Here is a 22,101-nt window from a genome sequence, read left to right as displayed (position 1 = left end):
AGATCTGCCCCTGAGTATGTGCATGTATGTGTCTGTGTGTATGAATGAAAAGATACCATATAGTTGTGTGTGTGTGAGAGAGAGAACACATTTGAAATGTAATATTCCAAGGTATGTATCTGAATGTTTAAGTGCATATGAAGCCAAGGGACCCATCTCTGGCTGGATGAGACAAAGTATCAAGATTTGATTTATTTTGTTTCAGTGTATTTTTTTCTACTATACTAAAATATATGTGGCTATACTTAATGGCTATACTTAGTTTAATACAAGTGGCTATACTTAAGCTAATAAAATAACGATGGTAAAAGTGTTAATCTGCATAACAACCTTGAAACCAAAGCACATGGTATGAAGATACAACTGTTAAGGTTTTGTAAGATATTTTTTGGCCTCTGATTGTAATTTTATGAAAAAAAATCACTCCTAAGCAGAACCATTCATAAAAGAGAGGTATTATGTTGTTATAATTGGGATCTAGCAGTCTTACCTAAATTCTGGGAAATTGAATCAAGGATTATAGAATATTGCAATCACTTATAACAATACTGTTACTAGAAATGTGCAAAAGGGAGACAAAAAGACTGAATTACTGTAGGTAAAACAGCAGTCTGATATACTCTAAAAAATAGAAATTTGAAACCAAAAATGAAAGAGCAATAATTAATGTTCTGGACACTATGTTTAATTAGTGACTGAAATAATAAGATGGGCTATTTGCTCACAGTCCTTTTTGTGGTCTTTAAAAATAGATTCATTGCTGAAATGAGTTGTTGATTCATCTCCAGAAGTGGGTGAACTGCTGTCATCTTTTGTTTACTGAAGAGACTTTCAGCCAGATCTGAATCCACCTCTTAGGTGCCAATGTGGACCTTAGATATTAAGCATGATCTATTTCACCCTTCTCAAGTTTCTGAAAGATGTTAAAATACCTTGTTTTGTAAGACACTGTCATATGATTTTTAAGATTAAGACATACAAAGCAGTGAGCATTTTGCTTCTTTTTTTCTTTTTCTTTCCTTTTTTTTTTGTAGTGATGTTTCTCAAGCACACAAACAGGGTGCAATAGGATCTCATTTAGAAACTTAAATCCATTTAGGTTCCTTATAGATATAATCAGATTAGGGCCCCTTCTCCTTCACTGGTATGCCTGACCATCACTGCTACATAAATGAGGACATTAATATTATGGTTGTGAAACTCTGCTCTATATCCCCTTCCCTCTGCTCAGACCCTCCTTTCTCATAACTTTTTGGCTGGTCCTGACACCCACAGCACTTCATGGCAGCAGGATGAGCTGACATGATCTGGACTGGTAAAGAAGAGGGACTTGGCTAGACCAGCCAAGGATGTCTCAGAACAGAGTCCAGTACAACAGCTGTTGTGGCTGGCTTGCCAGCCCAGAACATTTGTTTGCAGCTGACCAGCTGGTCTGTATCCTGAGCACATCAACACAAATCCATATTTCATCTACCTTTGCCATCCTCTTTTCCTTTTGTGTTGACTGAATCTGCCTGTTTTATTAAATGCAGGGAGAACATCTGCCATTCACAATGTAGAATGAACAAAACTAACCTTCCCTTCCCTATCCAGGAGGATTGCTTGTCAGAATTAGAGACTAAACCAACATCCTCTCTCTGAAAGAGAGATTTTAATAGTTGTGAAATAACCTTAATTTGATTTGTTCAAATTCAAACTGCTCAACCTTGTTTGGATTGATTCCTTTTGTGTATCCTACTTAATATGTTTCCAAACTCAGCCATGAATGGTAACGAAGCAGGTGGAGGTCTCTGGACTAAAAACCCCAAAGCTTGTTTAACTGTCTAGTGTTTACACAGGCTCAGGGTCATGCCAACATCTGGCCCAATTTATTCTAGAAAAATTAACATAACAGATCCAATGAACTGTTGAGAAAACAAGGGGAGCAAGAAGCGAAAGCAGGAATACAGAGTTCATTTCAATTACATGTCCCTTTCCTATCCTTTGCAGAAATCATTTTGATTGGGTTTTTCAATTTTTGATTGGGTTTTTTAGCTTGTAAATTACCAGAAAGGGTAGCTCCTTAAACCTGTGTACTCTCCTACTGCATTTTTTTATTAGAACAGGTATGTCTGGTCCTCTATGTATTGGCATTTGCTTCTAAATACCAGTTATCTCACTTATTTATGTTAATATCAGTAATCCCCATCTCTGTTAGGTAGATGGTTCCATCATGGTTTGACATTGTCTTTGTTCTTTTTAATATGAGCATCCAACAGCAGAGGTACTGTTTTCCCTGTTTATGTACTCTGTTGTTTTGCTGTTTATTTTGTGCTGTTTCCCTTCTCTAACTGTATTTGAAAGATTTATACCAAATAGCAGTAAGCTGTGGTGCTGGGAGAAAAATATGAATCTTCAGGAAAATAGCACATTTAAAAAGAAATGTGTGACCAGTATGAAAAGATAACATTGTTTGAGTGCTTAAGCTTCTGCTGCAGTGAAAAAACCCTGCCTTAGAGAATAAAATGGTGTTGTTCTATACTATAGCTGAGCACAGTATACAGAGAGCCAGTTCTGGCTTCTTTCTCACATGAATTGAGAAATATTTCACATGGAAAGAGACCTACCAGAGCATTCAGCAGGGTTCAGGGGAAGGGAGGAGTTGTGGGGTTGGAGGGAGAGGAGTTTTTCAAAGGCATAAATATGAGCTGGTTGCCTAACTACCTTTTGTGATCATGAAAATCTCGTTCTTATTCTATTACAGTGTCAGCAAAAAAATCTCCTTTCCAGTAAAGCTGAAAACCTCTTGATCTCACTGCTTGCTTTCTGACATATTCTATGTATTCCACAACCTTTCCCTGCCCAATGAACTAAAAATGAAAAACGGGATTTGAACAATTCAGACCTCCATATATTGCAAAAAATAAAATAACTCAGAGGCAGAAATCCATATGTATTTTTTCATACATGGAGGAAAAAATAAGAACATAACTTCTACAGAAGTTAAGGTTCAGAAAATCAGTATCTGTGTCAGTATTCTAGATAAAGAGACCAGGTTGGTTTCTATTTGGTTACTGCCATTCATTGATAGACCTGGACTTTTTATTTCAAATGTATTCTATTTTATATTTTGCAAAATTATAAAATTTGCATCTTACTCCTAGGGAAGGAATTCCTTCTAGTTCAATCTTAGTACTGCAGAACAGGCAAGTCTAGCAGAATTCTGTCAGTTCAATGATTATAGTTTGAAAGTGGCCTATTGCTATGATCCAGGTTGTTTCTGGACCATGTTCTACTTCTTTAGAAACTCTGTCTTGAAGCTAAATAACATGGTCATCTTAATCTCAATCTTAATAATATGGCCATTCCAGCCCACATGGAAACACACGGCTGAGCTGCAGTAAAACCTGTTGATCTTGGATTGGCCTTGTCACCCATCTTCAGACCCACAAGGCAATCATAGAAGATAATCATTCTTGACTGTGAGGGACTGCCAGTGATGATGAATAATATGGTGATTTTACTCCTGATGATAAAAAACCTTAGCATCCAATAAATTTGTACTAATTAATCTATTCTATACACAAAGTAGCCTAGAATCATGCAAATACTATCTGAATTCCAAATGTGAGTTTTGTTCCAGTTGCATGAGTCAGCAACGTATATCTTGTCAACAAAGATGCAGAACCTGCTGATTTCCAGAATTGCTTTCTTCTCAGTCTTATCGTAGGTTTACGTGCCCTCAGTGGTAAAATAAACATGGAAACACATCTGTGCAAATAAATTCAATACTACTAAATGACTTAATCTTTAATGACACCAGAAAAAAGACTCATGGGAAAATGTTAGCAAACAGTCATGTTGGATCACAGCTTTTATAACTGTCTCACCATGGGATGCCACAAAGCAAGCTGTTTTCTGGTTTCATTAAATTATTTGGAAATTGCTTTGTGTTATGCAGTAGGGTGCAGTCCCAGAATATATTATGCTGTTGCCAGAGTAAACCCCCCCCCAAGAATAACAAAAATAAAAACAAAAACACCTGTGTTTTGATCTGATAAATCTTCAAGTTACTTCTAGTGAGTGAGTGCTTGTTAATAACCTGGCTGTCCATACTTCCAAAAAAGTGATCATGCATTGATTATTTGTATTTAAGGTCTCTGTAAAGACTTTCCTTGGAATAAAAAGGAAAATACAGACTAGAAGGAATGAACATTGCTGCATCAAGAGAAAAAAGCAGTACTCAGGAAATCTATTTTTTTCTAAAATCAGGGAGCTAATTCTGTTCTATACTAAGTTCCTTTACTTCACCCTGGCAGTGTGAATTGGCTTTAAAGGGTGCATCCAGACAAGTGCTCACGTGACATTTGTAGTGTCTGAAACCTGTTTGCGGCTCCCCAAATCACACACGGCACATGTGCAACTGTGCACTGGGTTGCAATTTTGCAGCACGGTGCCAAAATTTAATAGTGATATTTCCCAGCATTAAAAAAAAAAAAAGTCTAAAAAAAAAGTAGGGCAAAACACCCTCCAGGAACATGCACTGGAGCATATGGAGGTTCGGTCCTCCAGGGAGATGCTCTGGCTGCCTGCCAAAGCATCTCTCAGGTTCCTGAGTGCCCCTACAGCTATAGCACTCTGCCTGGCATGCTGGAGCAAATAAAAGTGCAGCAGGGCACCCAGGTGCTTACTGCAGAGCCTGTCTGGCACCCAGGGCCTGTCCTGGGCTCAGACAGGCATCCAGGGCCAGCCAGACTGCCTTGCAGCTAGGCACATAGGCCAGCTGCACCTGTGCCGCAGGGGCTGAACCACCTAGGCCTCAGCTGTAACCCAGAAAGAGTGGCAGGAAGCCCTGGAGGATGAGGCAGGGACCATGGCTGAGTGCAGTGGGGCAGGTGGGGATATCCAGCCAAAGGAGGCTGCCCAGGCTTGGCACTGGGGACCAAGCTGGAGGGCCAATGAGGTAGCTGACCTCCTGCCATTTTGGGGCCAGAAGGACAAATGGCAGCTGTTCACTGCAGCCCACCACAATGAGCACATATAGCAGGCAATTGCTGCCCAAATAGAAAAGCAGGGGGACCACAAAACCTGGCAGCAGTGCCGGATGAAGGCAAAGGCTTTGTGGCAGCAGTTTCATGCTGTCCATGATGCCAACCAGTGCCTGCAGGCAAGGAAAACCACTATGCCCCACTGTGAGGAGCTGGCCCACATCCTGGGCCCACAGCTCCTAAGCCCCCTCCTGCATCACTAAGGGTGGCATGAAGCCAGTGGCAGCTGGAGTCCGCAGAGGCAAGCCCCTCCTCCAGGACTGCTACACCACTGCTGCCCAGCCATACCAGAAACAACAGCAGTGAGTGATACATGCTGCAGGCCAAACCTGGTGCCAGAGAAAGGCCAGAAACAAGCCCTGAGTCTCCCACCTCTTGCAGGACAGCAGTGGGACCAGAGAAGAGCCCAAGGAGTGACCCAAGGTGTTGGCCAGGTTGGTGAAGGCCACAACCTGGTGGCCTCAGAACCAGGCCTCACCCACATCAGAGGCCTAGTAAAGTTCCAGCTTCCCCCACCCCCAACACAGGGCTCAGAATCTGTGGCCTCCCAGCTGAGCTGGCTGCCTGTTCCTGAGACCTGGTATGTCCTGCTCAGGGCATAGGGAATGGGGAGCCTCTACTCGCCAGCCTGCCCCTCCCTTCTTCCCTGGGCCACTTGACATTCGGCCCTGCATGCACCTCAAACCCATCTCTGCCACCTCCCTCCTCCCTCTCCTCCCCCCACAGATGCTGTTCTCAGCCTCCACTTCCCCCTGGATGAAGATCTGGGAGGAATTAGGCATGGGCAATTTGCCCAAAACAACACAATTAGCCCCATACCAAAGTGTACATTCAGGCATGTGCACTGAGGCACAAATCTCCAGACAAATTTGTGCTGCTGCAAGTACATGCCTCTGCATGTGCAGACATATGCAAATTGGACATAAATGTAATTTTGACCATATTCAAATCCCCTTTTACATTGCCAGAATGTGGCAGACAGTCCTAAGCATAACTGGAAATCAGATCCAAGATCTGTAACCAGAATTTGGTGGGTACTGACTAGAAAAATTGGGATCCAAAGAATTTCAGAGAGACATGGAATGGCACTAGGAGACCCATCTCGACATTAGTCCCATATTTGTTATGTCTGATTATTGTTTTTGATTAATTATAAGGTAGTAGTACCTGAAGACAATAAGTATTAGTACTTCAGAATGCAAACCATGGTACAAACACTCAGGACTAAATCGTCCATGCCCTAAAACACATTACAATCTAATTTACATACCTAATGTGCAATCTACTTTTTATACTTCCTATATTTTTCACAATTTCTGCTAATAGTGAAGTCTCATAACCTCCCTTGCTGTGCTACCTCATAGCGTTATGATAGCTATATCTTTTCTGTTTTCTTAACTAATATGATCATGGAAATATTTAAAAAATAAGAATAAAGATGTCTTATAATAAAAGCAATATAGTGTAAAATGCATATAGTTAGAAACTAGCACATCACTCCAAAGCAGCTTGAAGATGCTGTATGGTAGATCCTACATAATTTTTCTATTTCTGTGACCACAGACCTGATCTAATGCTTGCAGAAGTCAAAATAGTGACTGCCAGCCATTATTTTCCATGACTTTGCATCACAAGTGAGATGACTTAGTCTACCTTTTTAGGCATAACTTTTCAAGCTGTGGCTTCATTTTTAAGCTAGCCAGCCATTCTCCAATTATTTTCAATGCTAAGGTGAAAGTGATATTCTTATTTTTTATGAGCCTTACCACTGAAAGAAATATTTCACACAAATATGATGTTGCAAACAAAAGAATCATATTTTAGAGCTTGGTTGCTGGAGCTTGTATGATCAGGTTTCTACTAAACTTATATTCCCCCTTGAGGGAACCATTGCTCACAACATCAATCAAGTGTCCTTTGCCACCTATTTACAGTATGGACATGTCCACATGAGCACACAATGCAGGGGCCTGAGTTTCCTATAGGAAAAATAGCAGCAGCACATATTTGTGTCACAGCTATTTGTCCAAGGGCATGCTCCTGCATGTGCAATTGGCAAATAGATCTGGGTGAGGTTAGGGAGGCTGGGGCCAGCACCTGTGTGGGCTCCAGAAGCCTTACTTGGGATCCTGGGGGCCTCCTGGGGCTGCACCAGTGCCAAGCTGGCCACTCAGAGTCTGGCCGGCAATCAGAGCATGGTTTTGGCCAGCCAGTCTCCATTTCTGGTGGTGCATTCTGTTGCTACATGCGCCATGCTTCTTTTTTCAAGGTTTGAGGTGCTTCAAACTGCACATGCAGGCTCATGGGGATGCGCCCTATGAGGCATATGAGACAAGAATGGATTACATAACTACGCACATTGTTCCAAGAAAAGTTTTAAAAATACTTACCTTGGCCAAAGCCAAGGCTGCAATGGAACTCCAACTGGCTACTAGTATCAAGGATAACAAAAAGTCCTTTTTTAGATATGTGGTGAGCCAGAGGAAGAGCAAGGGCAACTCTGGACCCCTTCTAAAGCGGATGGGACAACTGATGAATGATGCCCAGGAAAAAGCAAACCTGTTAAATGGGTACTTTGCATCATAGCTCAGCCCCTGGCATGGATCTTCAAGAACTCCTGGCACTCTGGTGAAGTGCCCGAAGATTGGAAGAAGGCCAATGTGGTGCCCATCTTCAAGAAAGGGAGGAAAGTGAATCCGGCAAACTACAGGCCCATCAGCCTGACCTCTATCCTGGGGAAGGTCTTAGAAAAGATTATCAAAGAGGCCATTCTTATCAGACTGGCCGATGGCAAAATCCTGAGGGTTAGCCAGCGTGGGTTTGTTGAAGGTAGGTCTTGTTTGACAAATCTTATTTCCTTTTACAACCAGGTGACCTATTAGCTGGAAAAGGGAGATGAGATTGATTTTAAAAAGCCTTTCATCTTGTATCCCATGATTACCCCTTGGCAAAACTGGCCAACGGCAGCTTCTGATCCACCATGATCTGCTGGCTGGGGAATTGGCTCCATGGTTGAACCCAGAGGGTGGTGGTTGATGGAAATCAATTGTCATGGTGTCCTGTGACAAGTGGGGTCCCTCAAGGCTCTGTCCTTGGACCTATATTGTTCAACATCTTCATTAATGATGTGAACTTTGGAGTCAGAAGCAGATTGGCCAAGTTTGCTGATGATACCAAACTTTAGGGTAAAGACTCCACACCTGAGGACAGGAGGGAGATCCTGGCTGACCTGGACAGGCTCAGGAAATGGGCGGACGAGAACCTGATGGCATTTAACTGAAAAATGCAAGGTTTACCATCTTGGGTGGAAACACCTGCAGCATCCTTATAGGCTTGGCAGTGCTACACTGGCTAGCACTATGGATGAAAAGGATTTGGGGGTCACAAGATGAAAGGGACTTGTTTGACCACAAGATGAACATGAGCCTTCAGTGTGATGCTGCGGTTAGTAAACTGATCAAAACGCTGGCTTGCATCCATAGATGCTTCTCGAGCAAATCCTAGGACATCATTCTCCCATTGTACTCAGCCTTGGTGAGGCTGCAGCTGGAGTACTGTGTCCAGTTTTGGGCCCCACAATTTAAAAAGGATGTGGAGAAGCTTGAGAGTGTCCAGAGAAGAGCCACGTGCATGATCCGAGGTCAGGAAAACAGACCTTACGATGATAGGCTGAGAGCTATGGGACTTTTCAGCCTGAAAAAACACAGGCTCAGGGGCAATCTGATGTCCACCTATAAGTTTATAAGGGGTGTTCACCAGGATCTGGGGGAACGTTTGTTCACCAGAGCGCCCCAAGGGATGACAAGGTCAAATGGTTATAAACTCCTGCAAGACCATCGCAGGCTGGACATAAGGAAAATTTTCTTTACTGTCCATGCCCCCAAGGCCTGGATCAGCCTGCCATCAGAGGTGGTTCAAGCACCTACTTTGAATGCCTTCAACAGAAATTTGGATGTTTATCTTGCTCAGATCCCATGACCCCAGCTGACTTTCTGCCCCTGGGGCAGGGGGCTGGTCTCGATGATCATCTGAGGTCCCTTCCAGCCCTAATATCTATGAAATTATTAAAATGTTTCTCCGGTTCTTCAGTATTGTTAACATTATAGTCAAACAACTGTCAGTTACCATATATTGACACTACTGAATAGTAGTGCCCGCATGAGGGACTGAGGGAGAAATGACTTGAAGGATCATTCACTTTGTTCTTGCAGCAGAAAGATCCTCCATGTAGATTGAAATTTAATTCACACATACTTTATAGCAACATTTTGAGTGTGACATAACTGCACTGGGCTAGACATATGAAGGTATTTAGGTGACTAAAGATACAGAAAGTTGTCCAATGGATTTAAAAATCTGCCTAAACAAGCTAGGTATCTAAATCCCAGGGCTTTTAGTAGGAGCAAGGTATCTAGTCATAGACAGAAGACAAGGAGTTGGCGCCACTCCCTACTTTTTATTCCTTCATGATTTGGAAGAGAGGTTCAGATTCTTTTTTCTTTTCAGGTTGGGAGGGTCCAGATCTATAGGCATTTTGGCTTGAGATACTTTCCACCTCTCCTGGTGAAGTTGTTCTACATTCCTTGGCCCCAGCAAGAAACCGAAAGAAAAAACATTGTCAGCAGTCCACTGGGTAATTCTTTTTCTGTGTGAGTGCTCATATCTACCATAAGGATTCAAGAGTGATCCTTCTCCCAGGATTAGCTATTGCTATGCTGTTTAGGGAATTTTTATGAATTTGAACCCCTCCTGCTGAGAAGGGACTTACATCTAGATCTTCCCCATCTTGAATAAGTGCTCTACCCACAAAATATTTTATAAAAGCAGCATTACTTGGTGTTTGTATCTTGTGAGATCATCTTACAAGATAAAGGGGACCTTGGGAGAGAAATGTGTAATGTCTGGATCCTGATTGGGTTTCGGAGATATGTCCTGAGCTGTTCAAGCTGCGGCAGTTTTAGTCGTGCACAGAAGCAAAATTCCAAGTGCATAGGAAACTTTAAAATCAATCTGCGAGATGCCTAAGGGCTTTGTTGCACGTTGTACTTTTAGCTGCTCAAATGTTGATCAGTGCTAGTGTTAGCTTGAGTTGGGAGCAGTCACACCTTAAGGCTTCTTTGACTGCCCCCTACCTGCACAGCTGTGAATTGCCACTAGAGGGCTGGTGAGCAGAGGCCTGTTGAGGAGCTACAGCTGTGAGTTGCTACTACAGTGCTGGTGAGTCAGAACAGGCTTCTATCCCTGCTTTAGGTGGGGGTATGAGAGGTGGGGAGTGGGGCATGGGAACATAAAGGTGGGAGGCAGATAGTTAATGGAATGGGAGTGAATAATGAAATGGGAGGTGGAAAGGAAATGGGGGGTGCTTCCCAGGGTGGTGGGGAGGTAAGAGAAAATGTTTTTGGGGGAGCTAATACCCCTTCCCAGAAAGGAAGCCCCAGCTTGTAGGGACCTGATCTGGCCCCTTATTTTGTTCCTCCCCAGCCACCCTAAAGCCCACTCCTAGACATGTCTGTGCCCTGTGATCTGGCTAGCTGGCATGTTCTCTGTAGGATGTTTGCATGGGGTTACACCTCTCAGGGTAGGAAGGTCACATTTCCAGGGGCTGGAGGAGCAGTTGACTTGGTTCCAGAACTACCCCCTGAGAAGTAAGGCTCATGGGGTGGAAAGTCTGTCCACACAGAATAGGGGGGCAAGGGAAGGATCACTGCATCATAAGATGCTGGAGGACTGAAACTTTGCCTACTTATGTATGGAAATTGGCCACATATTAATGGAACACGAGCTGGGTAACATGGGTCAGAGATAAACCTGCTTTGGAGTGACATAACTTTAAGCTGCCTAAAATGTGCTTAAAACTAGCTTCAGGTGTTAACAGCTTCAAGAGCCACCTAAAATTAATGTGTAACAAGGCCCTAATACATTTAGCAGTTTCCAGGTTGGGCAGCAGCTGAATGGAGGGTTTTGCATTGCAGCTGAATGCATGTTTTCTCGGGTGTTTATACCTGAGCTCCAGGAGTGGAAGGGGGTAGGGGGGAACACCTTAATTAGAGTGGCTCCTACAGCATCCCTGTGCTGGAAAATGGTGGTGGTGGTGCTTTAACTAAAGCTTGTCAAACAAGCTTTAGTTAAAATGCCCCTGCCAACATTTTTCAGCGTGGAGATGTTGATACATGAAACACTGGAGTCTGCTCCTATGTGCTGCAATTACAGCATGTCAGATCAGCTTTGCAGCATGCGTATAGGGGACCTTAATATTATCAAAGTCCTGCTTTAAGCTCCAAGATCCTTTTTGTGGATGTGGCATAATTTTACTCAAGCTCAGAGATTTTGAATGTTTTCCTTTAGGAAAAAAACAACTTTACATCCTGGAGAATGTATTTGGATTAGAAATTAGCACAAACCAAAATTGATGGGCTCCATATCTTAATCCATCCCTTTGTGTAGTGTATTTGTTAAATAAATTCTTTAATGCAAGTCAACAACCCTCTTTGTAATTTCTTATAGTTTGGCTGTATAAAGTGAGTGTTCATATCCAGGCCATGATGCTTAAACATTACTTCACTGTAGATATTCAAATACCACTGTGATGACAAGCATGTTATGAATACTTCTGCAGGTCTGTTAAAACTAAAGGGGTGCGTCTACATGAGAGATGCTTTGAGCACAGTAGACTAATTCTATTGTGCATTAGCACGACAAGCGAACCCTGCACTAATGCTCTAATGTGCAGTAGAATTAATCGACTGTGCATTAGCATCAGCAAAAAAGTATACACTGGCTCTAATGTGCAGTAGCAATGATTATGGCGCATTAAGATTGTACCTGTAATTACAGGTACTAAACTTAATGTGCTGTAATTACAGCGCATTAATGAAAATGTAGACGCGTCTAACGAGTTCTGAAAAATCTCATTGTTGTCTCATACATTTAATTTCATTTCCAATTTTTATACATTTCTAGCAGAAAAAAGGTGACTACTCTCACAGGTGGATATAGTGCATGATAGACAAATCAGATGTGAAGCGGGATTGGTTTGTAATATTGCATGTTCCCTGTTGATGCAACATGAGGCAAGATTCTATAAGATGCTCATCAAGGTTGCTGATTTTAAGTAGAATGAAGTTAGACAACATTGGGTGATTTTAGAAATCCTTCCCATATCACCCTCTGAGAACTTCACCCAGAAGTTCAAATAGCTACATCTGGTATCTTGATGGTAGGACGTGTAGTTTTTCCTAAATAGACTTTTTTCAAGATTGCCAAATCTGCTTCCATCATCTAGTTTTTCATTTATTGCAGTTTGGAATTTATTGAGCATGGGACATTGTCTTCTGACATCCATAAAATCTGCACTATATCTCAAGTTAAATACAAGGAACAAATGTGCAGATTGTATATACTGTTATCCAAGGAGATAAGTGGGAGTTGTAAAGAAGTGGAAGCAATATTTTATCTTTTGCACGACAGAGTCGAAAGTTTGCCTTGGTATATAAGACTGAAGTTTCATGATTTATCTGAATATTCAATGTTATATTCAGGCAGTTTCACAAACTTTACCATTAGTATTATCAACTTTTCTATTTTAGCAGCAAAATCAGTGTAAGTCAGACACGTACTATGGGTGCATTTTCAGATAATTTCTTGCATAGTCGTTTCAGGGGTATGCTTTATAGCCATGTTGGTCTAAGGACATAGGGAGAAAAGGTTCTTTGGGTAAATCTGTTATCTATTATTAGACCAACTTTTTATTTGAGTTGGTCTAATAAAAGATAACAGATTTACCCAAAAAAGCCATGTTTGCACAATAGTAGCACTTATAGCTATGCTGTATAAACCATAACAAAACTTCCATTTCAGGTCATAAACTGATTGTTTCAGTGCTCAGAAAGTGCTGTTCTTAAACAGCTACAGCATTGGTGAGAGGGTTGTATGTACTGTGAGTGTTTCTTATCTTCTTCAGAACTGTCTAATATGAACCAGTTGGACAGTGCAAAGCAGCAAGTATTTGCTTTGGATTAGGATTTGGCTGATTCAGTGGGGCAGTGATTCAATTCAGTGATTTGAATCACTGTCCCGATTCGAATCTGGAGATTTGTTGCCAATTCAAAGATTTGACCATAGACTAGGCCTGGAGTATTTAGCATTGAGTAGAACTTTCTTTCCTGTCCAGCTGTGAGGAGCTAAATGAGCATTTGTGGTGACAATCAGACTAAGAAACATTTGCATTTTCACTATTGGTGTGTGCTCCTATTTTCCTTCATATCATGCTGTCAGCCATCAGGGATTAAAGAAGATGATTTACCTTGACCTATTTTACATATTATTATACCTTATTTTCTGTCTTTTGTCACTACAAGTAACCTTTCAGTAAAATAACAAAGGCACTTCAGGAAAAAGGGTCAGGTAGAGCTGCGTTTGGGCAAGGTGATTTTTTTCATGAACTGTACTAGCATTCAAGGGATTTGCTTTCAACTGATGGCAGGTAAAACAGATTTGACAAGGAATGTGTGAAAATTTCTTTCTGCAACAGAGCAAGATTCAGTGAATGTCATCAGTGCATTTTGTCATCATGAATCATAGACTCCCCATCTTGGGAGCAAAGAAAAACCTTGGATTTTCTATGGGCTACCAGCTGAGGAACTGCATTTTTCATGACCCCTTCTAGCTTGAATCAGTCAAACAAGAGACCATTATGTTGCATAACAGCTCAGTTTGTTTAAAATTCTTTTCTGTCAAGGTCTTTTGCAGACACCTGGAAAAGCAAAGGTGAAAAACAAGCTACAGCATTTTGAAATTTCCATTTAGGAATAATATTTTTCTCTTATAAATACGTTTCTTGCTTGGTGATTGTACAATATATTTTACCTTTAACCAAAATACAATTCCTTATTTCATTTCATTAAGTCTGTAATGTAAAGCATTAAATAAATGCTTATTTTCAAAATTCTGTGCTACCAAGGGTCCTACTTGTAACATCTGTTTTTGCGGTGAGGGATACTCAGTTGATTTCCATTTCAATAAGTAACCTTAGAAATATGTGACAATACCAAAAATAATAAACTGTAGAATCACTGAATTATAGAAAAGAAGGATAGAAAGGGACCTCAGGAGGCCAATTAGTCCAACTTCTGAACCAAGACAATACTAAACCACTCCAGTCAGGTATTTCTGAACTTCTTCTTAAAAACTTCCAAAAATAGAGATTCCACATCATCTGTAGGTAATCTGTTCCAGTGATAACCACCCTCATAGTAGGAATGTTCTTTGTAATATCCAAGCTAACTTTCCTTTGCAGCAATTTACATACTGAATTCAGAAAAGGGAAGAGCCTGTTACCCCACATCAGCTGTTCTGTGCTAATTGTTCTATGCATTCACTCCCATCCCATACTAAGTGGAAGGCAACCCATGGTAATTTAACCCCATTTAATTCAGGCCAAGATTCTCTAGTTTAGATTCTACTTACTACAGTTTAGGAATGAGAACATGCACTAGTTATGGTGCAACAATTCACAGATTCATAGATGTTAGGGGCTGGAAGGGACCTTACAAGATCATGATGTATAATAACTTCCCCTCACCTTCTTTCAATTGATGCAGTTTGTTTGTCCATGATTATCAATACTTCTAGATGCCAGACAAGTTAAATAATTACCCCTGATTGAATATGAAAGTGGTACCAGACTTGGGACAAAAGCTCAAGAGTTTCCAGTTTTCAGTCCTGTATTCTGATAATTAGCTCATATTTCTCTCGTAAAAGTATAAATAAGTTGCTTATAGGAATAAATCATTTAGAATTGTAATTGCTTTCTTCCTTAGAGGACATTGTTGAGAATTTTCCACATTTCCGTCTATGGCATCTATTTACAATCATAATCTTCAGGATTGAGAATGAGCTGCTCATAGGCCAACATGGTATCCAATGTCAATGGGCTGCCACACCATTAGGTGTAGGGGGTACAGCTCTGATGATGTCAGACTCTTTTGATATTTCACTTAGTGGTTATGATATAATTGTGGGAACGGTCTGGCCTGGGAAGACAGCTGTGAGGCAGAGAAAAACAAAGCAACAGGAAAATACTCAAAATGTGTGATTTTTTTTTAAGCAAAGAAAATGGAAGGATTTAGACAGGGTACTGAAGATGAAGAAAATGAAGAGTGTATATTAGGTAATTTACCTGCATCGATGAAAAATTATTGTCGTTATTTCTTTGATGAGCTTGCAGGTATTATTGTTGATACTGAGGAACGATTGGAAATTGTACTGAAATGCTTCACTTGCTGACTGATGTCCAGAGGAAGTGAATTCTTCATTGACATATAAAAGTACATTCTCTGTAACTCTAAGCCAGTGCAAAGTGACAATGAATTAAAATGTCTGTTGTTTGGAATAAACTGGTATGGATCCTTTAAATACAACAGTAGCTTTTGTGTATAGAAGCTCCCTCTTAAGTAGGCTATATAAGGCTTTCTGTTTCATATCTGCAACACACTGATAATATGGAAGTTTTAATTAGGTATTATGCAGGAGGGGATTAGGTCACACATTTAAATGCTTAAGTTGGAAGAAGCGTTTTTAAAGTGGGAGGTCATTTTCAGATGGTAATAAACTCTTTTTTTTCAGGGCAGATGTCAGGCTGTTAATGGGACATTATTGTTTTTAAGTAGTTAATGATGAGTTTCATGAATATGTATTTTCCACTGGTTATATTAATATTGTGAGGGACCATGCACTCTTTCATAATGTGGAATATGACTAAGTGCAGTGGACGCCTGAGGACACTGAACAAGAGCTAGAGAGAGGCTGGAGGTTGGAGGGCTACACAGAGATAAAGCTCTTCAGATAAAAACACTGAAGTTATAGAGGGTCTGTTCAGGTATATCTTAGGGATCTGAAATGATTGTTCATTTGTGCTTCTTTCTAGTATTCATAAAGTGAGAATGTACCTGTATGTGCACAAGAGATATGGTTCAGAGTTTCATTTATTTTTCTGTCTCCTACTCTTATGCTTTTGAGAAAGTGCTTCTAAATTCTACTCTCAAGAGAAAGGATGCCTCCCTTCATTAAAGTTGATGGTAGGTGGGATTATCATGAACCACCTAGCACAGGTAAATTATCCCATAATGACTGTAGAGGAGATAAACTTAAGAGGCTGTTCTTTGCGTTTTGCAATATGTTGTAATGATTCTAGACCAGTGGTTCTCAACATTTTTTTAGTCTTGAGGCAACCTTGTTTGAGAGGGGAAGATACAGCAAATGGGGGTGTTCCACTCTGTCCCTTCACAGAGGCAGGCGGAGAGGCACCAGCATGACAGGCTCCAGTGCAGCAGTCCCGCAGCAGCCTGAGCCTGAAGTCTGGGGTAAGAAGAGTGCAAAGCCCGAGAGGCGAGCGAGCCAGGAGCAGAGTGAGGCAGTGTGCATGGGGAATGTTAAGTTAATTTTCCTCGGTTAATGTTTAAAGAGTTAAATGCTACACGGTGATCAACTTAATCATGAGGATATTAGGCTGAGACAGTGAATAGTTAAAGAAGAGCAGACAGCCAGAGAGCATCTCTCTCCCTCATAGTGGAAGGCATGGGTGAGAAATGATCATCTGTAAAGAGAGAGCCCCAGAACAACAATGCCCATTCAAACCCGGGATGTGGTAAGGGTGGGGTAAAGGGGAGGTTGGAGCCCCACGAAGAAACCAAAGGAGTGAGTTCTCGTGAGATACTGTCTCCCAGCAAGAACATCAAGACATGGTAGAAGAATGAGAATGATTAACAGGACACATAGGTAATTCCATTCTTAAGCTCTCACCCTGATGTTGCAAGGGGGTAGGGTGCCAGGGAAGAAAGGACTCAAGCCCTATAACACCTACCAGTGACACCATGATAGACTCAAAGCCCATTTTGGAAAATTTTGGATCCTAGCTTGCACTCATTTCTTGACTACAGAAAAAGTAATATAGCAATTATTTTGTTGCAGAGAACTAAGAAAGACCACAATAGGTTAGATTGTTTTGAATACTATCAATTACTATTTGAAATCTATGAGCACAGCCCCACATGCAGGGGCATGTGCTTCCAGCAGCAAAAATAGTAGCAGCACAAATTTGTGCTGTTACTTTTTGCCACTGTGCATGCATCTGCAAACGCACTTTGGTGTGGGGCAAAATAGTCCTCTTCAGGCAAGATGCCCTTTCCACAATTCTCCCAGTTCCTGGTGTACTGAAGGAGCTGTGTCAGAACTAAAGGAGGGGAAATACTCTTGCTGCCAGGCAGAGCATCTCCTTGGAGAACTGAGCCTCCACTCTTTTTCACAGTGGTTTTTTTTTTTTGCTACTGTATTTCTTTGTTAGCAAATTTTCTCCTGTGCTGCATATTTGTAGCACATTGCATATTTTATCTTGCTGGGCATGTGTTTGAGTGCCACAAACCAAAGAGGTTTGTAGTGCCACAAACTGTTTGTGCCTGCATATCTGGATCTGGCCTATGGGTTTATCTTCTGAATCATGCAGATGTTTGCAAACCAAAGCTTGTTACTACTAAGTGGCACCCTTAAAGGATCTTGAGGTACTGCGGTATGCCATGGTTGAGAATTACATGTGCCGTGGTTGAGAATCACCAGTGTAAGCCCAGCTGGGACTGATACAGCTGATCCATAGCACTAGCCGAGTCATCCCTAGGGCCCTCAAAAAAGGTCCTACTGGCAGAGGACTTTATAGGCTCAGAGAAGAGAACAGAGAGCTGTCTGAGCAGAAGACCACCTGGCTGTGTCTCCTGACCTGCCCAGACCTCTGCCAATCTGCTTGCTCCTACCTAGATATCACCTAAACCTTACATAGACTAACCCTTACCTTGATCCTTGCCTAAATTCCTGCTGCACCCTGCCTCGCCTAAAACTGTGCCTTGCCCCTGGCTAATTTCTGCCTGCACCTTCCCCAGTCTGAACCAATACCTTACTCCTTCCTGCCTGTCTGCTCCTATGCCTGCCTATTCCTTTCCTGAATTGCCCTGCTCCTGCCCTGCCTTTCCCTGCATGCTCCGGTCCCTGGATTGGATCCTCTGGTATAACCAATGACCTGTTTTGACTCTGATTTTGTTGTGACCCTGGCTTGGTATCTCAGACTTGGACTGATACCTGACTTTGGTGCTCTCTGTGGTAACCCCTGTTCTAACCTGCTTTCTTTGGACTGATCTGCTACACTGTGGGTCACCCTAACCTAGGGAAGGCAACTGTGACCCAGGCTGCCCCGAAAAGTTATTATATTAGAGAGCAGATCATTTTTTCTCTAGTTAAAATTATGTTATATTTTCACTCATTAGGCTCTCATTAGTTTAGAACAAAATACCTGTGATTTGTCCTTGAGCTGTGCAATTCAGAATAGGGAAGGTACTAAGTAGCTGCTCACTTTTGTTCTTGGTGAGAATCCTACAACAAAGGACTGGGCTGGAAATATTTCATAGACTCTATTGCTGACAACGTACCTCAGCTATAAGTGCTTTAGAGACCCACAATTATTATTTCATACTCCAAAAGTACTCTTACTAACAGAATGAAAGTACTATTAAGGTATCATATAAGGTACGTGATTTCAGATATTGCAGTTTGGGCTTTAACCTTTCTATATTTTGAGGTGTCTTCTTTTCATGGGTAACTAATTTCTAAATATAAGGACCATGAATGACAAAGCAAATTTTGACACATTCAAAAGGTCAGTTCAGTAACGGGATATATTTCTATCAAAGTGTGTACGACAAATTAGTAATTTCACTTTTGTTGCAGACTGGTGGCTCTGGAGAGTGAAAACTTTTAGTTATCCATCCAGCAGCTAAAGCAAGGGCAGAGGAAATGGAAATGCAAGGTTTCCTATACTATCAGCTAAAGGACCTCAAACCTGATCTAAAGATGCTGTAGCATCTCAAGGGAGCAGGGAATTATTCAGTCTAGTTCTGTTCAATCCTTAGTCATTTTGCTAGGATTATCTAGTTGTAGTTCTAATATAATAGTACAAGTTTGTTCCAAATATAATTGCATTTCTGATTGGATTCATCAGCTTGTCTGCTTTTCTCTCCTCTCCAGAGACAGCTACTTGTGTCACAGACATTTCTTTCTTTATATATTTTCCAATATTTACTTTTGTTTTTTAAGTGAAGCTCTTTTCTCTTTCTAATACTTCAGTCAACTGATGCAATTTGAAGGCACTACCATTTGACATATTATTTGTGTTCTGTTATTGTATCATCCTTAGTCTTCTGAATAAGGTCTATGATGGGAATTAAATTGTAAATTGTTTTAAGATAGTTTAAGTTGGTTTAAAGTGGGTTGTGGAATACAAGGTTTTTTATGTTGTTTTTTAAATGTTGCTTCGATTTAGATGTATTTTCTCATACGTGCAATTATCCAGAAGTGCCATATATTTAGTTATTGCAGCCAAAGGCTAATATAGTCAAAAGAAACAATGGTTCATTTAGTCTTTATAAAAATACACCATGCATTGTTTTTATTAATGTCTCATCTAGGTGGTTCTTTAGTATCTGTAGTGATGGTGCTACACCTCTTTTATACTGTAGAGCAGTGGTTTTCAACCTGCGGTCTGTCTAAGAAGTCTTCGAAAGATTACTATGATCAATCAAAAGTATGAATGAATACACAAATTTACAATTCAAAGGGGTCTGCACCTCCATTTGAAATTTCCAAAGGTGTCTACTAGCAAAAAAGGTTGAAAACCACTGCTGTAGACTATACCATCTTTCTGTTGCTCTTGCACTTTTTCCTAATAATGTCAATCTAAACTTTTATTTTCTTAGCTTCAGGCCATTGCTCTTTTGTCTCATCATCTCCTGAGACTATGAATTATTCCCTTTTATCATGTATACTATTGCTTTGAAGGCATTTGTAAACTGTCAAAAATGGATGATATCTCTTGAGTCTTCACCAGCCTAAACTACGTGAATTTAGCTTCCCGTCTCCCTTCATAGAATTTAGTATCCAATCTCTGCATCAATTATGTTCCCTTTATATTCCCTTTATATTCTTTATATTCTTATTACTCTGTGGGGATCAACATTGACAGGTATATGAGCTGGGCATAAAAGTCTATAAGGCAGAATTACAGTGATAGCTATATAGCCAAACATTTAAACTAATCTTTTTGAACAATCTTCTCTTATGAAAAAATACATGATGGTTAGTTCTACTAATGACCTAAAGAGCTAGGGAAGATTGAATCTCTCATCTGTGGGGGTGTCTGCATGAGCATTAATGCATCATTGCTACTGTGCATTAAGTTTAGTACCTCTAATATTAGGCACTACATAAATGAACAGTATGCGGTGTTAATGCATAGTAGCAATGGCACACAGTCTTTTTGTTAAACTTAATGTGCAGTAGACTAATTATACTACGTATTAGCATATTAGCACTGTTTTTGCCATGATGCACTAATGTGCAGTAGAATTCATCTATGGTGCATCAAGCATCTTGTGTAGATACTCCCTCTAAAAAGAAAATGAAAACCAAAATATTAATGTCTCTGGCATGTAGAGGATGTGTCTTTGCCTAGGCCTCTAGCTTTTATGGTTCAGTCTGGATTAAAGCTTAAGGGAAAATGAAGGTTATGCTTACAATTTATTCCTCAGTTTATTTTTAGTTTTCACCATTTATCATAACTACATTAGTCTAATGGTGTCGAGTTCCATTAATGGATAATTATTTATAGGCTGATTTCTTTCTCAAAATAAACTTTGTTTTCCTGAGGTATATTTCAGTTTTGTATAAAACACATGGAAGTTTGAACGTTTGTCAAAATAGCATAATGAATGAAATATTGACTAAAGTGGCATTTGAAGCCTCATTTAAATGATGTACTCATAGAAGAGAAAATCATTCTCATCTTTGTGAATTGATGTTACAGTTTTCATAAGGCTCCCAGGTTCAAGGACTTCTGAAATTTATGTAAGAAAATACAAAAACAATATAGAAACAATAACATCTGTAGGTTTTATTAAATCTCTTGCACTTACTAAAGTTCAATGTACAAGACTGAGTATTAGCATGTTTCATGTGTTACCAGATTTGCCCATCACTTTGGGGTGTGCTCATTTATTAGCGATACATGTGTAGGGTCTTTGTAATTCTATCAGTGTGCTGCTTGTGTTACTATATGCAGCTGTATATCTCCCTTCTGCAAGTCATCACCCCCAATGGGTTCATTGCAAGGCTCATTTTCAATGGAGCTGGGTTCCTCCAGTCACCAAATCAGTCATACACACAAACACACAGATTAACATGACATGCCTGACCCACCTGGGTTGGTCAGCATGGACAGGCTGACACCTTCATATGTCAGGAATCAGTTCATTAAGGTAACAATAAAATGCAGTCAAACACAAGCACACAGGCAAACAGAATACCTTTGAATCCAGCTGGGTGTCCAGCTGACACCCTCATGGGCCAGCATTCAGTTCATAAGGGCACGTCTGAGCCAAACTGGGTCAATCAGCCTGTACAAACTGATCCCCTTATGTGTTTCAAACTCAGCATGTCCCAATCTTTTGTCCTAACTGTCCTAGTAGGGGTAGCCTCCTGCTGAGCAGACCCCACAGTATTGCTGGACTTCACAGGGATCTTTCGCTTAGGTAAAAGAAGTGTTGCTGCAGAGCAAGTGGGGAAGGAAAGTAGAGAGGGAAACATACACCCAGTTACTACCAGTTTGACTATAAAAGTTATTTATTGCTAAGTATATGAAATATATAATGGTACTAGTAGTAATACACATGCAAGGGAAAACAAACACAAACAATTACAATACTACCCTGGTTTCACTAAGTATTTAGGGAAACTTCGCTCAAGCTTAACTAATGCAGTTCAGGTTCAGAAATCTATGGCTAGAGAGAAAAGAGAAACGTGAAAGAGAGAGTGAGAGCTGGGATCTCACCAGTCCAAGGCACTCGGGTTCCAATGCTGACAGGTAAAGTTCTTAGCACAATCCTTGAAGGGAGATGATCTGTTTCTTCCAGCTTCTTGGGAACAACAGTGGATGGTGTCAGAGAGATTTCTCCTCTTGAAACACAACTTTGCTGCTTTTTTA

The sequence above is a fragment of the Crocodylus porosus genome, unplaced genomic scaffold (assembly GCF_001723895.1).
Source record: "Crocodylus porosus isolate Cpor-Errol unplaced genomic scaffold, CroPor_comp1, whole genome shotgun sequence".
Taxonomy (NCBI): Eukaryota; Metazoa; Chordata; order Crocodylia; family Crocodylidae; genus Crocodylus; species Crocodylus porosus.
This window is presented reverse-complemented; position numbering follows the sequence as displayed.